Raw genomic sequence first — 18,238 nt, 5'->3', positions numbered from 1 at the left:
GATCTCTTGGGGGCCTGGGGTGTGAGGCCAGAAGCAGGCAGAGAAGAACGTGGTCCCTCGGTTCTCATACCTTTCTAAAGGTTCCTGGCCATTTCCATCACCTTTAAGTGCAAGTGCACTTGAAAAGATGCTCCCTTGGGGACAGACACACTTAAACAACAGGAAGTGGTACCTCTGTTCTCAGGAGACCAGGGAGGGCGGGGCCCCTCCCTCACTGCCAACCCCCCTGGACTCCAGATCAACCCTAACGACCTGCCTGACCTCACTCAGAAGGGCTTGTAACCCAGCAAAGAAAACCTGGCGTAGGTAAATCTCTCCTTTAAGCACATTGTCCTGACCTCTGTTCTCATTATTCTGTGAGCTTCCTGAGGTGGGAATGGGGGTCCCACGAGCCATCTGCCTTCAGGGCCGTGGTTTAAGGGTCCTTCTGCACAGTCCTGCTTCTTTAAGCCCGCTTGGTGCTGGAGAATGAGGTGGGGGAGGTTTTAGTTTCTATTTCTCAGAGTCTGGGCAGCTATTTTGACTGCTTCGCTGGAATATTATTTAATTCTGAGTTTCTTTTTCTCATTACATACACCTTGAAAATTAAAATCTCTCTGCCTTGGGCAAGTGACGGCTGGCTGAAGGACAGCGTCGCCACCACACATTCCTTATTTAAGTCAGTTTGGAAATGCCGAGTGCTTCCTCTCAGGGCAGGTGACCGACATCAGTGTCCCTCTGTCCCATGTTGTGGGTATTAATTCTCCTGTTATTGCCGTAACCCTCACTGACCTGGCGTAATCACAGACTTAACAGCACTCTGTGCTTGTAAAGCTCTTCCGTGAGCAATGATCCTCCCAGGAGCTCTGTGCATAAGCAAAGCAGATGTCCACCCCCCTTGGGGCTCGGTGCATTTCACTGATGAGAGCTAGAAGGCTCTGAGGTTCCCCAGGCGAGGGAAGTGAGTGTGGACGGTCAAAGCCTTGAGCGGGCCCCCTTCAGGGCCTCTTGCTTCAAACAAGGTAGCTCAGGCAGGATCTCAACTCACTGCTCCTAGGCATCGAACAGAGACCCCCTCTGAGCAGAATGGCCTCAGGCAGCAGCACCTGCTTACTTAGGACCCTCAACCCCCCCCACACACCCCCCCACTCCCACTCCCCCACCCCCACCCCCCCCACCCCCCCACCCCCCGCCATATGTAAAAGAGGGGTTTCCCCAAACTGTACAGAGACTCCAGCAGAAAGCAGGCCCTGCTGCTTGGTTAGGGGCTTGCTGTCCTCTGTTTCTTGGTTCACCCCCAGGTCTCCAGCTCTCTGTCCTCAGATGGCCACTGCTCTCCCTGTGTGAGCCCATGCAGCTGTCCTGGCCCTGCTCTTCTTCCCTGCATGTACATCCCCCTCTGATTTGCTCACAGCTCTCAGAGGAACATCTGGTCCCAGCAGAGCTCCAGAACATCCTGTCGGAGAGGGCCTGAGATGGCAGCCCGGTGGGAAGGTGGCTTTGGGAGGGCCACAGCAGAGAGTTGGGTGAATCCCAGCACCCCTGCCGAGAGACGAGGGGTAGAGACCAGAGAAGCCCCAGAGGCCGAGAGGCCAGCTGGCCTGTCATACACAGTAGAAAACCAGAGGCCCTGCCTCAAACAAGGTAGAAGAGTGTACAAAACCAACATCTAGGGCTGTCCGCTGTCCTCCACATAAGCACTGTGGTCTGTGCTCAGGCAGATGCAGAAACACACAGACACACAGACACAGACACAGACACACACACACACACACACACACACACACACACACACACACACACACACAATTTAAAAAAAAAATAGCGGGGCTGACGAGATGGCTCAGCAGTTAAGAGCACTAATTGTTCTTCAGAGGACCTGGGTTCAATTCCCAGCACCTACATGGCAGCTCACAACATTCTGTAACTCCAGTTCTAGGGGCTTCTGACACCCTCACACAGACATACATGCAGACAAAACACCAATGATCACAAAATGAAAATTAATTACATGTTTAAACAAAAACTATAGCAACAGGCCTTTCAACATTCTTTTTTTCTCTTCTTTTCTTTCTCTGTCTGTCTCTCTGTTTCTGTCTCCTCCTCTCCCTCTCTCTCTCTCTCTCTCTCTCTCTCTTTCTCTCTCTATCTCCCTCTCTCTGTCTCTCACTGTATAGCCCTAGCTGACCCTGAATTCATAATCCTCCTGCCTCAGCTCCTGAGTGTAGAGAGACTTGAATGCACCACCATGCCTGAGTGTACCAAAGAGTGCCTGTGGGACTTCTGAGATGCAGAAATGAAGGCTGCATCTACCACCCGAGTGAGAAGCTGTGACCGCCTGGTGGATAATCAGCAGCACCACGCACATAACATCTGGTGGAAAGGATCCCCTGCCCCACCCCTGTCCCTGTCCCCAGCTCCCTTGAGGACCCGTGTCTTCCTACATTCTTGTGTCTCCTGAGTCTTGCCAGTGTCTGTCTATGGGAACCAAGGCCTAAGGCACCATGTGACCCAAAATCATCCCAGCAACCTCCTGCTGCTCCTGATCTGAAGTGACAAGCCGCTTTCACCTCCTTCCGCTCGGAGAAGGGAGCTGAGGTCCAGGCTGTTCTTTCCATCACCCCCTCCACCCTGAGGGTGACAGGGTAACTTCAAATCTAACCCGAGCTGTCGGGATGGACAGTCCACGAAACCTGGGGCTTTCCAAAGGTGGCACAGGCCAGAGGGAGACATGAGATCGGAAGAGGTGAGTGAATACTTCTGAGAGATGAAGGCTTTGGGTTGAAACTCAAATAACAAAAAAATGTGCATTATTAAGACAGAGGACATCAAAACCAGTGAGAAACAGACGGAGGTTCAAATTTCAGTTGTATTGCAAGCTGTGAGATCCTGGGCAACCCCTGGAATCCTCAGTATCCTCTCCTACTTCCCACAGTGGTGGCTATACCATACTGATGTTGCAGAATTAAATAAAATAATACATACACACAGTGATAATTAAGATCTCTGACATATAGTAGGCATTTGGTAAATGCTGGCTGTTATTATTATCAGAGTCACTATAGTTGTTGATGATGGTGATTATGCAGAAGCTTGAAGGGTGTGTGAGGCCTGGAGACCAGACTTTCACGTTTCTAGGAGCGTCCAGCCACAGATCTAGGTGAGTTCTCCACAGGAAGTCAGTGCCGTCTCCTAGGAGCGCAGCCCGGCCTTTCTGTCTGCTGCTATTTGGTTACCTCAGACAGAAATAAAGGCTTTGATTTTGTTTATGCCTCTCACTTTGTGCTGGGAACAAACAGCATTTTGGGGAATTAAGAGTCTCAGAGACAGGGTGGAGTCCTTCTCACTGTCAGATAAAGGGGCCCCTGTTCTGATTTCCGTCAGTGACAAGAAATGACCGCTCCGCCTGTCACTGAGCAGAAGGACCTGACCATAAGGAACAATGACTGGACAAGCGCCAAGGTATTGAGGGGGAGAACTAAGTCCCCAGAGAGAAAGCACAGCTCCCCAGTGAGTACCATCTTCTCCCCTATGCCTTGCTCTTTTTTTTTTTTTTTTTCCACCTCCTTCTAGATCTCATTTCTGAGGAGGGTGGGACCAAGCTGAGACTCTGGGTTACCTAGGTGACAGACACTGAGCATTCCCTTATGAGGCAGCTGGTTTGTGGTGCTGGGCATCCCTCTACAGCACTAGTTCCAGAGCCCCTAAATAAGATGGGAGGGGGGCAGGCAAACAGAAGAGCGAGTGTAAGATCCCGAGAAGAGGGGGTCATCCATAGCTGTCAGATCCTGGGCAACCTCTGGAATTTTGCCTCCCCTACTTCTCACCTCCATTCTGGTTTGCTGTTGCTGCTTTTTTCTTGTGTTTTTTGTTGTGTGTATGTACATGATGCGTGTGCACATGTCCACGTGTGTGCTTGTTCATCCACGTGAATATGCGTGCACAATGTGGAGGTCAGAGGACAAACTGTCACTCCTTGTCCTCCACCTGAGACAGGGTCTCCTGGTCGCGGGATGCCGAGTAAATGTAGCTGGTCCACGAGCCTCCCAGGATTCTCCTGCCCCTGTCTCCCACTGCGTTATCGGAGCACTGGGATTCCAGACGTGCGCTTCCACACCTGATTTCCACGGGTGTATGAGCTCAGGTTCTCACGCTTGCCTAGCCAGCACTGACCTGCTTGGCCATATTTCCAGTGCAGCCCTGCTTCTCTCTCTCTCCTCATGCTCTCTCCATTCTCTTTTTTGTCTGTCTCCTCCTCACTTCGGCCTGTTTTTCAGCTTCTCTTTCCACAATCCCTTCAAAGACAAGAAAGCTGTTTGTCTCCTCTCTCTCCTTACATGTCTCTGCTTCACTCACTTGCTGCAGGGCCCCTGCCTTCCCGGATGGAGGCCCGCAGGGACCTCACAAGCACATGGGGGCAGAGGCCTGGTCTGGGACAGGAGCATGAAGAAGGCAAAGACAAGTGGAATCCGGTATTGATTGGGTTCTGTGACTCACAGCCTCAGGGGAGGGACCTGGGAGAGTGACGTCATTGCTGGAATTGGCACTGGCGCCCAACTTCCCTGAGACCTCTTCTTGCCTTTGTGACTTCTCTATACCTCTCCACTGCAGGGAAGGGCTGGGGAAGCAAGGTTCACCTTCGGTGACGTTCAGAACTACCACACAGTTTTCTTGGGTGGAGGCCTTCCCACATCCTCACCTCCACCTCCTCTGGTGGGTATACTAATGTGCACGTGGGCACTCGCAGTCTCACATGTATGCACACTTCTGATATGTGTGCACAGCTCATGTGTATGCCAGCACACACACACACACACACACACACACACACACACACACACACACAGAAGTCACATGTACGCCCACCTGCCATCTGCTTCTGACAGTCGGGGGAACCATGTAAATGAGGCTTCTGAACAATTCGAGGGGACTGTGCTGGAGGTGAGGGGCAATCTGAGGAAGGACCCCATATGCTCCTGTCTGCTGGCATCTTGATGACGTGTGCCTCCTGATTTAGGAGCCGCTCCTAGGAGCCCAACATCAGGGAGAGCATGTAAGTCCTTGAGAAAATGTGCTTCCAATTTCATAACTGAAGGGAAACTGGTTAAGACTTGGGAATGTAGAGAGAAAGAGGGTCTGAGCAGGGCCAGAGGCTTCAGGAAAGATAATGCCTGCCTTTCGCTCTGTACTTAGGGAAGAGAGTTTTGTGTGCTTGTTTTCTCCTCCTTTCTTAACTAAGTCCCAGGAATCCAGCTTGAGTTAGAACAGAGGAAGGAAGGGTTCCCAAACATGTGTGTGAATATTAATGTTATGGAAATCACATGCAAATTAATCAGACACAAAAATAAATAGCTGATTAAGTCTTTAAAATGAACAATTAGCATGAGATGAAAGCCATTGGAGGAGCCACGCCTGGTACCCGGGTGACTTCTAGAGGCTGGGCCTTGGATGCAGAGTCCTCTGGAAACCCCGCCCACTATGGCTGGTGGGGATGCTTCTGGTTATAAGCAACTTGCTGATGGACCTATCAAAGGTCCACCTAGCATTTCCAGGAAGCTGATAGAGCTTAGGCGTCACAGCACTCCTCAGATCTTTTCCAAAGCCTGCACTTAATTTTGTGGGGTTATTATTACTATTACTATTACTATTACTAAAATGATTTTACTTGTATGGGTGTCTTGCCTGCACATGTATCTGTACACATGTGCAGAGGCCATAAAAAGTGTTCGGATCTCTGGAACTGGATTATAGGTGATTGTGAGCCACTCTGTGGGTACTAGGAACCAAACCTGGGTCCTCTGTGTTAGGTCCCAACCCTTAAAATGACAATCTGGGCTCAGCTCACACTAGATTCTGACTCTGGCAAACAGGAATATTGCTGGAGAATAACACTCAGCATTCTTCAGAAACCTGTGATGTAGGTTTCTGTCTGTCAGGAAGAGTCATCACTTCCCTCATCTGCTCTTAACACTGGGAAATGGGGCATCTAGTCCACTGTTAGCACATACCTATAACACACATCAAAGCGTGCTCATGTGCTCTCTCTCTCTCTCTCTCTCTCTCTCTCTCTCTCTCTCTCTCACACACACACACACACACACACACACACACACACACACACACACACACGCCCCTCTTCTGGCCCTAAAACCTCCCCTCTAACTTCTAGGCTGTTCCGATCTCCAGGCTCCCTGCCTTCTCAGTCTGTTTCTTTAAAACTGACAAGACTTGGCCCGGAGAGATGGCTCAGCGGTTAAGAGCACTGCTGTTCTTTCAGAGGTCCTGAGGTCAATTTCCAGAAACCACACGGTGGCTCACAACCATCTGTAACTACAGTCCCATGAGATCCAATGCCGTCTTCTGGTGTGCAGATGTACATGCAAACAAAACACCCATATACCAGCTAGGCATTGTGGCACACGCTTTTAATACCAACACTTGGGAAGCAAAGGAAGTTCGAGGCCAGCCTGGTCTACAAAGTGAGTTCCAGGATGGACAGGGCTACACAGAGAAACCCTGTTTCAACAAACAAACATAACAACCCCCCCCCAAAAAAAACCACCCATATACATAAAATACATAAATAAGTAAATCTTAAAAAAGAATAGAAACTGGTCAGACTTTCCCTACCTTCTGTTATCCCCTCTCCCCCCCTACAAGAGCTCACCATGCAGTTTCATATTTCCAATGAACCTTCTTTCTACCCTGGAGTGGTCTGGTTTGGGGGTGTCACTGCGCTCAGGGGTGAAAAGGCTGAAGGAGCAGCTTTCAGGTAAGAGTTCTGAACACTGGTCAGGCCAGCTCTCCAGCTGCTTCTGTTGTTTCCTTGTTGGTTTTTTGTTTTCCAAGACAGGGTTTCTCAGTGTAGCCCTGGCTGTCCTGGAACTCGCTCTGTAGACCAGGCTGGCCTTGACCTCATTGAGATCCGCCTGCCTCTGCCTCCCGAGTGCTGGGATTAAAGGTGTTCGCCACCACCTCGCAGCTTGTTTTGTTGTTTTTAAGGTCTTGCTGCGGAGCCCTGGACGGCCTTTAACTGACACAGTAACCCTCTGGATTCTGTTGACCTTGTGGGTGTGCACCATCAGGCCCAGATGTGCATTCCTTTGAAATCTTCTCTCTACCAAAGGTGGGCCTTTGCTCTGGAATGAAAACAAACCCCAAGGCCTCCAGGACTCAAATTTATCTAGTGAAGAAGGAACAAGGTTGCTACTGCATTGGCCAAGGAAATAACCCCCTTGCCCAAACTCTGAGAATTGGAGAAACAAATACTGGGTGAATAATAGGAGGAGCCAGCCAGATAGGTCAGCGCTCTTACCAAGCCTGATGATCTGAGTTCAATCCCCAGGATCCACATAGTGGAGGGGAGAACTGACTGCCAAGTGAACCCACACACATACGTCTGCACACAGATGCAATCAATCAATCATGTAATTAAAATATTTTGAAAGAGGGCTGGAGAGATGGCTCAGTGGTTAAGAGCACCTACTGCTCTTCCAGAGGTCCTGAGTTCAATTCCCAGCAACCACATGGTGGCTCACAACCATCTGTAATGAGATCTGGTGCCCTCTTCTGGCCTGCAGGCATACATGCAGGCAGAATACTTTATACATAATAAATAAAATAAATCTTAAAAAAAATATTTTAAAAGAAATGGCAGGGCTGAAGTGTAGATCCCCTCTGCAAAACCTTGGGGCCAAGCCTGACCGGGAGGCGTAAGGGTCCTGTTGGGCACAGCCCTAGGAAAGTGAAAACAAAGCAAAGCTTTGAAAGTTAGGAACCCGAGTATGGAGGCTAGAGAGGTAAGACTCACAGTGCCGAGAGTGCGAGCACTATCTGTTGTATGTCTCAGGGTCTGTTTCCACTCGACAACGAGCAATCAGGAGGTACTGCCACTGCCCTCCTTTTAGAAACGGAGAAACCGAACAGAGGGCAAGTCATTTGTCCCAACCAAACTGGAGAACAGCAGCGCAGGGTCTGGCGTCTGACGGGGCAGACTGTCCGTCTGTACATTACCCAAATAACTTGTGCAGTCAGGGGCCAGAATTCAAATCCAGCTCTGTCTGATGGCCCCATCCTGCCATGTACCCAAACCAGGAAGTGCAGGGGCCAGAACCGAGGGACAGGGAGATGATGGAAAGTATATGTGACTGGTTCTGAGAAGCAGGGTCTATCCGGACACGGAAAGGGCCCTTTGAGGAAAAAAGTTGTACCTCCTGGCTTGCTGGCTGAGGACAGGAAATAAGCTAGCAATCAGCAACCTGCCTAAAGGAGCTTGGGGAGAGCTGTGAGAGAAAATGGGGTTTCATTTGCCTCCTAAGCCCTCGTGAACCAGTTTGATACCAAGGGAGATAGCACAGGTCTACAGTCTCAGCATCTGGGAAGCGGGAACAAGAGGATCAGAAGTTCAAAGTCATGCTCAGCTACATAGTGTACTTGAGGCTAGCCTGGGCTACATTCCATTCTTGGAATTTTCAGGCAATTTAAATTAAAGTTAGAGTCAGATAGCCAGAGGGTATGGTGGCAGCAGGCTTTTCATCCCAACAGAGGCAGGTAGATCGCTGTTAGCTTGAGACTAGTCTAGTCTACATGGGGGAGGGAGTATCCAGACTAGCTAAGGCTACACAATTGAGATCTTATCTCAGAAAAAGAAAAAAGAGTCAGAGGTGTGTATAGAGATATTGGGGGGGGGGGGGGTGAGATGGGAAGAGAATCAGAGTGGTAGATCAGTCGCCTAGCAGACATCAAGTCCTGGGTTTGGTTCCCAGGATCCCCTGCTCTTCAATGAAGTGAAGAGGGATGTGGTCCCTAACAAACAAAGAGGCGACGCTGTATGCAGAGATGCTGCAAGAGCGAGAAACGGAGGACAGGGCGTCTCCAACAGATGATGCCCAGTCCTCCCGAGCCCAGTGGAAGAAAGTAGAGAGTGAGAAGTGTTGAGATCGGGTGGTCGGGGGGTAAACAGTGAGGCTTGTAGCATGTGCAGCTCCTGAAAGCTGCCAGAATCAATAACAGTGAAGCTGGTTCCCAACAGGGTGTGTGTGTGTGTGTGTGTGTGTGTGTGTGTGTGTGTGTGTGTGTGTGTCCAGAAGTGTCAGCCCTGGCCTCTGGGGCCACATCACAGGAGTGAGCTATGGTGAGCATCAGGGAAGTGTGATTTAGAGTCCCATTCCCACTGCCCTTCAGTGTGCTGCAAGGACAGTTCAATGTGATGTGTAATTACCACCGCCCCACAAGGCTGCACTGTACACAGAGCCCCCGCTCCCCCCTCCCTGCCGCCTGCTTTGCGACTGTAAATCAGTTTTCAATCCTGAGTGCTACCTGTAATGTTCAGGCTCAAGATCCGAAGCTCATATTCCTGTGTCCCTGGAGGGTAGTTCAGGCCCCGAGTAGCCCCTCCCCTAATTCTAATTCTGCCCTGTTCTTGTTCCCTGATGCAGGATGGGATAGGCATGGGGAAACTGGACTTGGCTGTAGGTGGCCCTGGGACCGTACTTCAGGTTCTGTCAGTCTCAGTCTACCCAGCATGTGGCACTGTGGCCGTACTCCAGACCAGTAGGGCAGAAAGGCATTGAACATGACCCCTCCCCCAAATGGCAACCTCTTCTCAGCCCTGCCAGAAGGGTGACAGCTTCCTGGGGAATCTCCAAAACACAGTGCCCTTTCCATGGGTTTATTTAGAAATGAGAAGTACCAGCCCTGGGCCTCCTCTGATCTGGAGTGGAGAAGGACATGGTGGACCTTGGAGGTAAGAAAAGGGCAAATTTAGATGGAGATTCTTTCTGTTTTGTCTTGTTTTAATTAGGTTTATTTATTTTATTTTATGTGTATGAGTGGTTTGCCTGTATGTGTATGTATTTATTTGTACTATATATGTTTCCGGTGCCCTCGAAGATCAGAAGAAGAATCAGATTCCCTAGAACTGGAGTGACAGATGGTTGTGAGCTGCCATGTAGGTGCTGGGAATCAAACCCAGGTCCTCTGCAAGATCAACCAGTGCTCTTAACCACTGAGCCATGTCTCCAGCCCCCTAGTTTTGTTTTTAAATAGGGTCTCATGTAGCCCAGGCTGGCCTCAAACTCTGTACTTCCTGACTACTAGGAATACAGGCATTCGTCACAGCCCAGTGTATTTAGTACTGGGGATCAAATCTGGAGCTTTGTGCACACTAGGCAAGCGCTCTACCCACTGAGCCACACGACCCACCTTAAGACAAGGATTCTATATAGTCTGGCTTTGAACTCATAGAAATCCACCTACCTCTGCCCCCGGAGTTAAGGGCATGCACTACCACACCCAGCAAACAAGGATTCTTTTATTTTATTTATATATCTATTTTATGTGTATGGGTGTTTGATCTGCATGTATATCTGCATGCACCACATGGATCCCCTGGGAATGGACTTACAGACATACATTTTTAAGCCATCGTGTGGGTGCTGGGAATCAAACCAGGGTCCTCTGAAAGAGCAAATAGTGCTCTTAACCACTGAGCCATCTCTTCAGCCTCAAGACAAGGATTTGAGTCATACCTAACAGGTATCTGGAGCACATCATTTTTTAGGGATTAGATGTTTTCTTCTCCTCTTCCTGTCTCCTGTTCACTGGGATGACTACAGCTGCCTCCTCGGTGACCTCCCTGGACCCACCTGGACCCTCTGAAGAGTCCTGCTGAATGGGAGCCAGGACAAGCCTTTCCCGCTCCCCGTTAAGCTTGTAAGCTCCTTCCTCTCCTAGTGAAACAGAGTTAGCCGTGTCCATCCTCTGCCCCCTCATCCTCTGCCCCCTCCCCCCACCACCTCGTTAGCCACCCTGCTGCCTGTCCCTCCACTATCCCTGCCATGGGGCTTTTGCCTGAAATGATCTTACCTGGCTCCTGCCTGTGCTTTGAGGCCTAATTATATAGTGCCATACTTCCCCGATTACTCCATCTGAAGCCCTGATCTATTTCTTGCTTTCTATCTTAGTAGCCTGTCTGTTCTCTTTATAGCTCTTGTTAAAATTTTGAATTATTATCTGGTTTTCTCCAGGTTCTCATCCTTAGACTTGGCATCCTCATGATGGCAGAGATGAGCATGTTATTTTATTCAATGTTGGTTTGTTTTTTTTTTTTTTTTTTTTTTGTTTTTCAACACAGGGTTTCTCTGTGTAGTCCTGGCTGTCCTGGAACTCTCTCTGTAGACCAGGCTGGCCTCAAACTCACAGAGATCCACCTGCCTCTGCCTCCTGAGTGCTGGGATTAAAGGCTTGCGCAGCAGCAGCAGCAGCAGCAGCAGCAGCAGCAGGTAGCTGAATATCGTCTTCTTAGTACTTTTAGCCTCACACAGAGTGTTAATAAATATGATGAACCAACCAAATGCATGTAGGGTACCTGCCAAGAGTCTTAGAAGCTGCCACCCCACCCCTCAGCACCCCCCAACTCCTGGGGGAACTGTGAGGGTCTCCACAGCTCAGAACCCTTTCTTGTTCTTAGGGAAAACTTCATCCATGGCCTCTCCTGGCTGTGTCTGGAGCTGCCTTCTTGGAGAAGGACAATCACTGGCTGGTGTTGCCAGAAAGCCAAGGCCAGCCCAAATGGCTACCTTGTGTGGACCAGGCACTCCAGGTGGGTACCGAGGGGGAAACTCCTCCGTGCATTACAATCTCCACGAAGAAAAGGAGGCACGTGAACTGAAAGCACCTTTTGAATAAGCAGCATGAGGGAGAGAGCTGCTCTAATCCCTAAATGGCTTTGCTGACAGCGAGAAGCTTCCTGGTTGGGGGGAGACGGGGTGGGAAGTGAGGACACATTTGTCAGGAACCAGCTCAGCAGTGCCCTTGTCCCCGAGCTTTTTTATTCATGACACGCTTCTGGCTAATGGAACTCCGAGATCTCTGACCTTGTGCTCCATATTCCACTTTTGTCCTGCCCCCACCCCACCCCCGCACCCCCAGAGCCTGGGCAGCCTTGTCCCTGCCTGTGTTAGATGCTGAGGCTGCTGGAGCTGTGGTCTTGGACCCTATGGGGACTGTGGCATCTGTGTGCCTGCCATGGCACGGTGATTTGGGTGACATGAAAATCCCCGTGTGACCCTGTGTAAAGGTGTGGGTCTGCATGCTAGTGGGTTTTGTCCATTTAGACACTCTGGGAACCAGTACCATTGTGCTGTTTGGGTGCCTGTGACCACCCCATGTTGCTGTCCATTAGCACTCCCCTCCAATGGTGGGGGGGGGGGCAGGAGGGCCTTGGAGTCGCAAGAGCCGCGTCTCCCAGATACCTTTCCAGTTCTGTTCAGCTTTTAGAGGGCTAAGGGGGTGTAGACAAAGGAGGCCCAGGAGATGTGGAAACACGTTATCCATCTCCCTGCTTCTTCATGAACCTACAGTCCCTGCTTGGCACTCTCTCTCGCTCTCTGGATGGATACATGTGTGCACACACACACACACACACATACACACACGCACGAACACACACACACACACACACACACACACACACACACACACACACACACCCCTTAGGAGCTGTAAAGGTCAAGACTCCTATTCTAATCTCCCAGTCCCCTTCACCTTGGAGCTGAACCAAAGCCAGTTTCTACGCAGAGATGTGGGAGGGCATTCCTAGTACTGGCTAATAGAATTCTCAGGAGGCTGAGACTCACTGTGACTGACGCAGGCCTCGGGGCACCAGGAGCTGGAAAGCTGCCCCTTGGACATGGAACTTGTCAAGGTTAATTGGTCTCAATATTGCTTTTTCTTTTTCCTTTCTCTCTCTCTTCCTTCATTAGTGCTGGGGATAAAAACCAGGGCTGCTTCTTTATTTTTTTGTATAGTGTGTGCAGTGTATGTGCAAATGTGCCTGTATATGTAGGCATACTCACTCATGCATGTGTGTGTTATGGCCAGAGAGGGGTGTTAGGGGTCTTTCTCTATTGCTTCTCACCTTTTTTAGTTTTGTTTTGTTTGAGAAAAGATCTCACTATGTAGCCCTGGCTGGTCTGGAACTCACTATGTGCTGGGACTAAAGGCATGCTCCACCATATCTTACTATGTATGTATGTGTGTGTATGTATGTATGTGTGTACATAGGTATGCATGTGTGTATGTATGTGTATATGTATGTATGTGTGTATGTATGTATGTATGTATGTATGTATGTATCTATCTATCTATCTATCTATCTGTTTTTGAGTCAAGTTTTCTCACTGAACCTGGAGATACCTGTTTTGACCAGACTAGCTGGCCAGCTAACCCCAGAGATCCATCTGTATCTCCCTCCCTAGTACTGGGGTTACAGACATGTACCACTGTGCCCAGCTTTTATGTGGGTGCTGGGATCTGGACTCACGTCTTCATGGTCACACAGCACTCACTTTACCACTGAGCATCTCCCCAGCCCTGGCACCTCTTATCTACTAAGCAATTATTGTCCTGAAGCGCTGCCGCCCCCAAACTGGACCTACATGCTCTCCTGCTCTTTCCTAATGGATTTCGGCCAGGGAAAGGACAGTAGAGTTCACAAGCTTAGGCAATGTCCATACTGAAAGTTCTCAGGAGGGCATAAAACAGAAACTCTTGACACTGGTCCAGGATGATTAGTGGTAACATTCTCCCCAAGGCTTCAAGGTCCTTTGTGCAGAGGACAAGTTTCTACTCCCCACTGCAGAGACAGCCGCCAGTCCCCAAGCTGGAGAGCTTCAGCCCTTAGCACAGGCTGCTAGCCAGTCAATGTTTAGTCAATATTAACTGTGAATGTCAGCGTACTCCCTGGTGAAGCGCCTCCGAGGATGCTCATCTTCTGGAGCCCTGGAGGTCGGGTGTGTGTTAGGGTGGGGATGTGAAAGCTAATCGTCATTGTTGACATGACTGGATTTGGAGTCACCTAGGAGACACACCTCCAGGCGTGTCTATGTGTACATTTCCAAAGAGGTTTAAGTGAGGGGAGCCCTATGCTGAATGTGGGTGTCACATCTCCATGTGCTGGGGTCCTGGACTGAATAACAAAAGGAGGAAGTGAACTGAGTCCAGCCTTCATCTTTCTCTGCTTCCTGATTGTGGATGCCGCGTGACCAGCAATCCGTGTGACAGCCGTCATGCCTTCCCACTCACAATGAACCATGGCTCCTTAAACGGTGAATCAAAATAAATCCCTTTTTTTTTTTTCTTAAGTTGCTTTTGCCTCATAGCAATTAGAAAAGCAACTAATACAGGCGGGAAGCTGGTGTGGTGTCCAGCTCGAGGTCCAAGGAGGGCAGGTGACTGGTGCTGTGTCCCTACAGGGCTTCCCCTTTCCCTGCCTCATGCCCCAGAATGCCTTTCCTCTGGACCCTGCAGACAGGGGAGTCTGCCTCTGTCCCAGGCAGGCCTAGTGACCTTTCACTCAAGCTGGCAAATACATTCTTTGCTAGTCTTGGAAATGAAATTGTGTTCAACATTTGTAGAGGGCTTTTATAGCACCTGGTCCTTTAATTAAAAGGAGGAGGAAGAGAAGAGGGGTAGAGGGAAAAGAGATTGATAGGGGCATGGCGGGTGGTGTCCAGGCTTCTGGCCCAGGTGGCTCTCACTCCTCCCTTCCTTCCTGAAGATTGGACTTTCTCTAGAGAGTAAGACACTCATGGCCAGAAAGCAGGGGGAGGACAGAGCTTGGTAATTTGTTAAAGAGGAAAAGGCCTTTTGGGCCCTCAGTCCCTTAGGCAGCTGTACTTAGCAACTGGGCTCAACCTGAAAATAAAGGTTTGTACCTGTGGACAAATGGATCGGACACTTTTGCCCTTTTTTGAAGGAGGAGGCAGGTTGGGGAGGGGGAGGTAACTACTACAGCCAGTGCCATTGTCAAAATCCCTTCCCAGAGGAGCAGGGCACACAGTCTGGCCCAGGGACCAGGAGCCAACCCTACGTTGTCTCTGAGAATCACAATCCTGGATGGCAGCCGATGGTGTGAGGAAGGACATGGAACCCTCCGCCCTGCCCCCTCTTCCTGTCAGTGAGCATCAGTGGGAAGCTCTTCCTAAGCCAGCCAAATGCCTTGTCTTTCCTTCCCCATCTATCCCCACCTTCCTCAGACCTTGCCTCTGCCAGCTTGAGGCAGTCAGTGGAACAGCACTCTGGCAGGCAGCTAGCCAGGTCCGTCCTGGGGAAGTGGGGGGGGGGGGGCGCTGCATCTTATAGGATTCCTCTAGGAAGCCTAAGAAAGCTGCTCTGGGCCCTAGAAAGACAGCCACAGAACCACACCTCCTGGCCCCCGCTGCCTCCTCTCCCTGTACCCCCATGGGTGCTTGCCTCACAGTGTGGTAGTTCAAGAGAGTACAGAATGGGAATTGGAGAGGAAGGTGGTACATCTTCTCCCCACTGACCACCACAGGGACTGGAAGGTAGACACCGGCCCTCCTCCCACGGTGAGTATCACAGGCTGCCCCTGCCCACCCTAGTCCCATCAGTCTGTTTGGTGCTGATTGGAAAGTCAGCAGTTCTGGAGGCCCTGCCAAGTCTAGCCGAGGAAGGGCCTGACCTCCCCTCACCATAATTATCTATCTTATAAAACACAGGCATTGAACTTCATAAAACCAATTAAGACTTCAGGGCCAGGGCACACGGGAGCAAGCAGGAGTCCGCAGCTCTGGGTGACATTGGGAGTCCACTCCAAGGACAGAGCAGGTACCTCACGGTTCTCTTTCTCACGGGTTCCACTCTAAAGAGCCCGCACCCCCACCCCCAGCCCCCAACAAAGCTACTGCGGAGGCAACAGAAGGCACCAAGGCCAAACCCAGGGAAGGACTGGCTGGCTGACAGAGGCAGCGAGGAGCTAGAACTGTTCCTTCCCTTTTGTGACCGGCAGCCCAACAGAGCCTGCTTCTCCCTCCCTCCCTTCCTTCCTCCCTCCCTCCCGCCCGCCCCCCACATCCCTCTCTGGTTCCACAAAACCTCAAGAGCCTCCCATCAAGTTACCAAGGCAACCGCAGCCCTGCAAGATTCACAGCGATTCTGGGAGAGAGCAGAGACTGACAGGAGCCGCAGACAGCATGCCAGGGTTGGGGTGTGTGTCTGGGGGTAAACAAGGAGACAGGCTGCAGGCTGAGTGAGCAGTTCCCCTCTCCGTTCTCAGCTGGTTTGAGGCTCTGTGCTCAGGCTGGAGGCTTGTTTCACAGGCCGGTGCCATGACAGCAGTGAAGCTTCCCTCCCTGGGGATGGTTTGGGGGAAACAGGGGAAGGCCTGCAGACACTGAGTTCCCGGCCCATCCTGGACCACGGGTGCTTCTGCTTTCTAAGTCCAGAGGGCTCTCCACGCCTCGCCTGCGGGAGGCAGTACTGGGAAGGGAGGGATCACAGCTTGTCTGTGTGGTGGATGTAGTCTGGCTCTCGGCTTACTTACTTTCTCGGACTCTGTTTTCTTAGATGGAAATAGGGATAACATGATGAGTCCCAGGATTTAACAGTCCTATAGATATGCTTACATAATGCCCAACACTGGGTAAGTTTTTCCTTAAGCTGCAAAAACTTTATCATTATTCCTATTTTTTAAGTTACATTGTGTGTGTGTGTGTGTGTGTGTGTGTGTGTGTGTGTGTGTGCGCTCGCATGTCACAGCTAACACGGGGAAGTCAGAAGACAACTTGTAGGAGCTGGTTTTCTCTTTCCATCACGTGGGTTCCAGGTTATCAGGTGTGAGGACAAGTGTCGTCAGCCCCAGGCTACCAATGGGTCCCCATTTTGATTATTGTTAGCACTGTACACTTGGCTTATTTATCTGGAAAATCAGAATCATGGTTAGAACTGATTCAATTGTGGTTTGCGGAGTCCCTGAAGAATCATGTTGGTAACTGTACCTTAGCCTCAGTGAAGGGAGCCAGCTCTGCGTTCCCTTCACTCCCTGCTACAGATGTTGGTGCACACCTGTAATCCGAGCACTGAGGAGGGAGAAAGGACAGTGGAGAAGCCGAGGCTAGCCTCAGTTACATAGTAAGATCCTTTCTGTCTAATGACTTTTCTATTGCCTCGAAGAGACACCAGGACCAAGGCAACTCCGTGGAGAGAGAGTTTATTTGGGGCTTACAGTTTCAGAAGTTCATGCTCATCATGGTGGGGATCATGCGAGGGGGTGGGTAGCTGAGAGTTGATCCAGAAGCACAGGCAGAGAGAGCTGACTGGACATGAATTGGGCTTTTGAAACCTCAAAACTCACCCCCGTGACACATCTCTTCCAACAAGGCCACACCTCCTAATTCTTCCCAAGCAGTTCCACCTCCTAGGGACCAAACATTCCCATATATGGGCCTATGGGAGCCGTTCTCATTCAAACCCCCACACGAGGTAGTACTCGTGAACTTCAACTCCCTTCCAGATCGGATGTGAGCCTTTGTCTCTGCCCTCTCTCACTTCCTCCTCCAGAGCCTGAGGCTTCCCAGCAGGCTGACATCTGTCTAGAAAAGGAGCAAATGGCCATTTAAGATGGAAAAGGTTTTGTCTCTATAAGAGAGGGTCCGAACTTCAGGCTAGGGGAGGGGCTACAGGGAATAGACAAAGTTCATCGATCCGCTCTTTTTGCTTGAGGGTTTGGTATTTTTGGTTTGGTTCTTTGAGACAGAGTCTCATTATGTAGCCCAAGTTGACCTTCAACTCCCTGGTTTTTCTAGGCCCTGTTTTAAGACATCAATGAGCAGGACAGGCTGCTCCCCAAACTTCGGCGTATTTCTCTCTAAAAATACCAACACAGGCTGGAGAGATGGCTCAGAGGATAAGAGCACTGATTACTCGTCCAGAGGTCCTGAGTTCAATTCCCAGCAACCACATGATGGCTCACAACCATCTGTAATGAGATCTGGTGCCCTCTTCTGGTCTGCAGGAATACATGCTGTATATAATAAATAAATAAATCTTTAAAAATACCAACACTCCTCCAGGCCCAGTCACACTTAGGACTCTTTGTTTTGTTTTTCATTTACTGAACAATCTCATACAACCCAGGCCTTGAACTCACTATTTACTGAGGGTAGCTTTGAATTTCTGGCCCTCGTGGCTGAACGTGCGCCACCCCCCACCCAGCTCACACTCTGACTTTTTTTGTTTGTTTGTTTGTTTGTTTTTTGAGACAGGGTTTCTCTGTATAGCCCTGGCTGTCCTGGAACTCACAGAGATCCGCCTGCCTCTGCCTCCTGAGTGCTGGGATTGAAGGTGTGCACCACCACCGCCCAGTTTACACTTCTGACTTTTGAGATTGACTGATCTTGGGTTTTGGAACCAATGCAGCCTTCCCCATCCTTGGTCCTTCCTACAGCTCCCTGTTTCA

At 50.3% G+C, this 18,238-nt stretch overlaps 1 long non-coding RNA gene across 32 annotated transcripts; it reads left to right on the top strand.

Annotated features, from left to right (window-relative positions):
- Positions 1–2,212: 2,212 nt before the first annotated feature.
- On the top strand, positions 2,213–17,863 carry LOC128112667 (uncharacterized). 32 transcript variants are annotated; one of them, XR_008219090.1, is made up of 11 exons: positions 2,213–2,725; positions 3,364–3,489; positions 3,976–10,692; positions 11,114–11,261; positions 11,450–14,087; positions 14,805–15,350; positions 15,501–15,609; positions 15,883–15,988; positions 16,348–16,423; positions 16,832–16,911; positions 17,586–17,863. It is a non-coding gene; the product is annotated as an uncharacterized LOC128112667 (long non-coding RNA). The 32 variants fall into 32 exon arrangements; XR_008219091.1 differs by having other exon boundaries at positions 3,972–10,692; XR_008219115.1 differs by lacking the exons at positions 2,213–2,725; positions 3,364–3,489 and having other exon boundaries at positions 3,508–4,451; positions 4,591–4,692; positions 6,982–10,692.
- Positions 17,864–18,238: the final 375 nt, after the last annotated feature.

The sequence above is a fragment of the Peromyscus californicus genome, unplaced genomic scaffold (assembly GCF_007827085.1).
Source record: "Peromyscus californicus insignis strain IS unplaced genomic scaffold, ASM782708v3 Scaffold_17__1_contigs__length_78620276, whole genome shotgun sequence".
NCBI classification, from domain to species: Eukaryota; Metazoa; Chordata; class Mammalia; order Rodentia; family Cricetidae; genus Peromyscus; species Peromyscus californicus.
The sequence above is the reverse complement of the archived record's forward strand: the minus strand, read 5'-3'. Positions and strand labels throughout refer to the sequence as shown.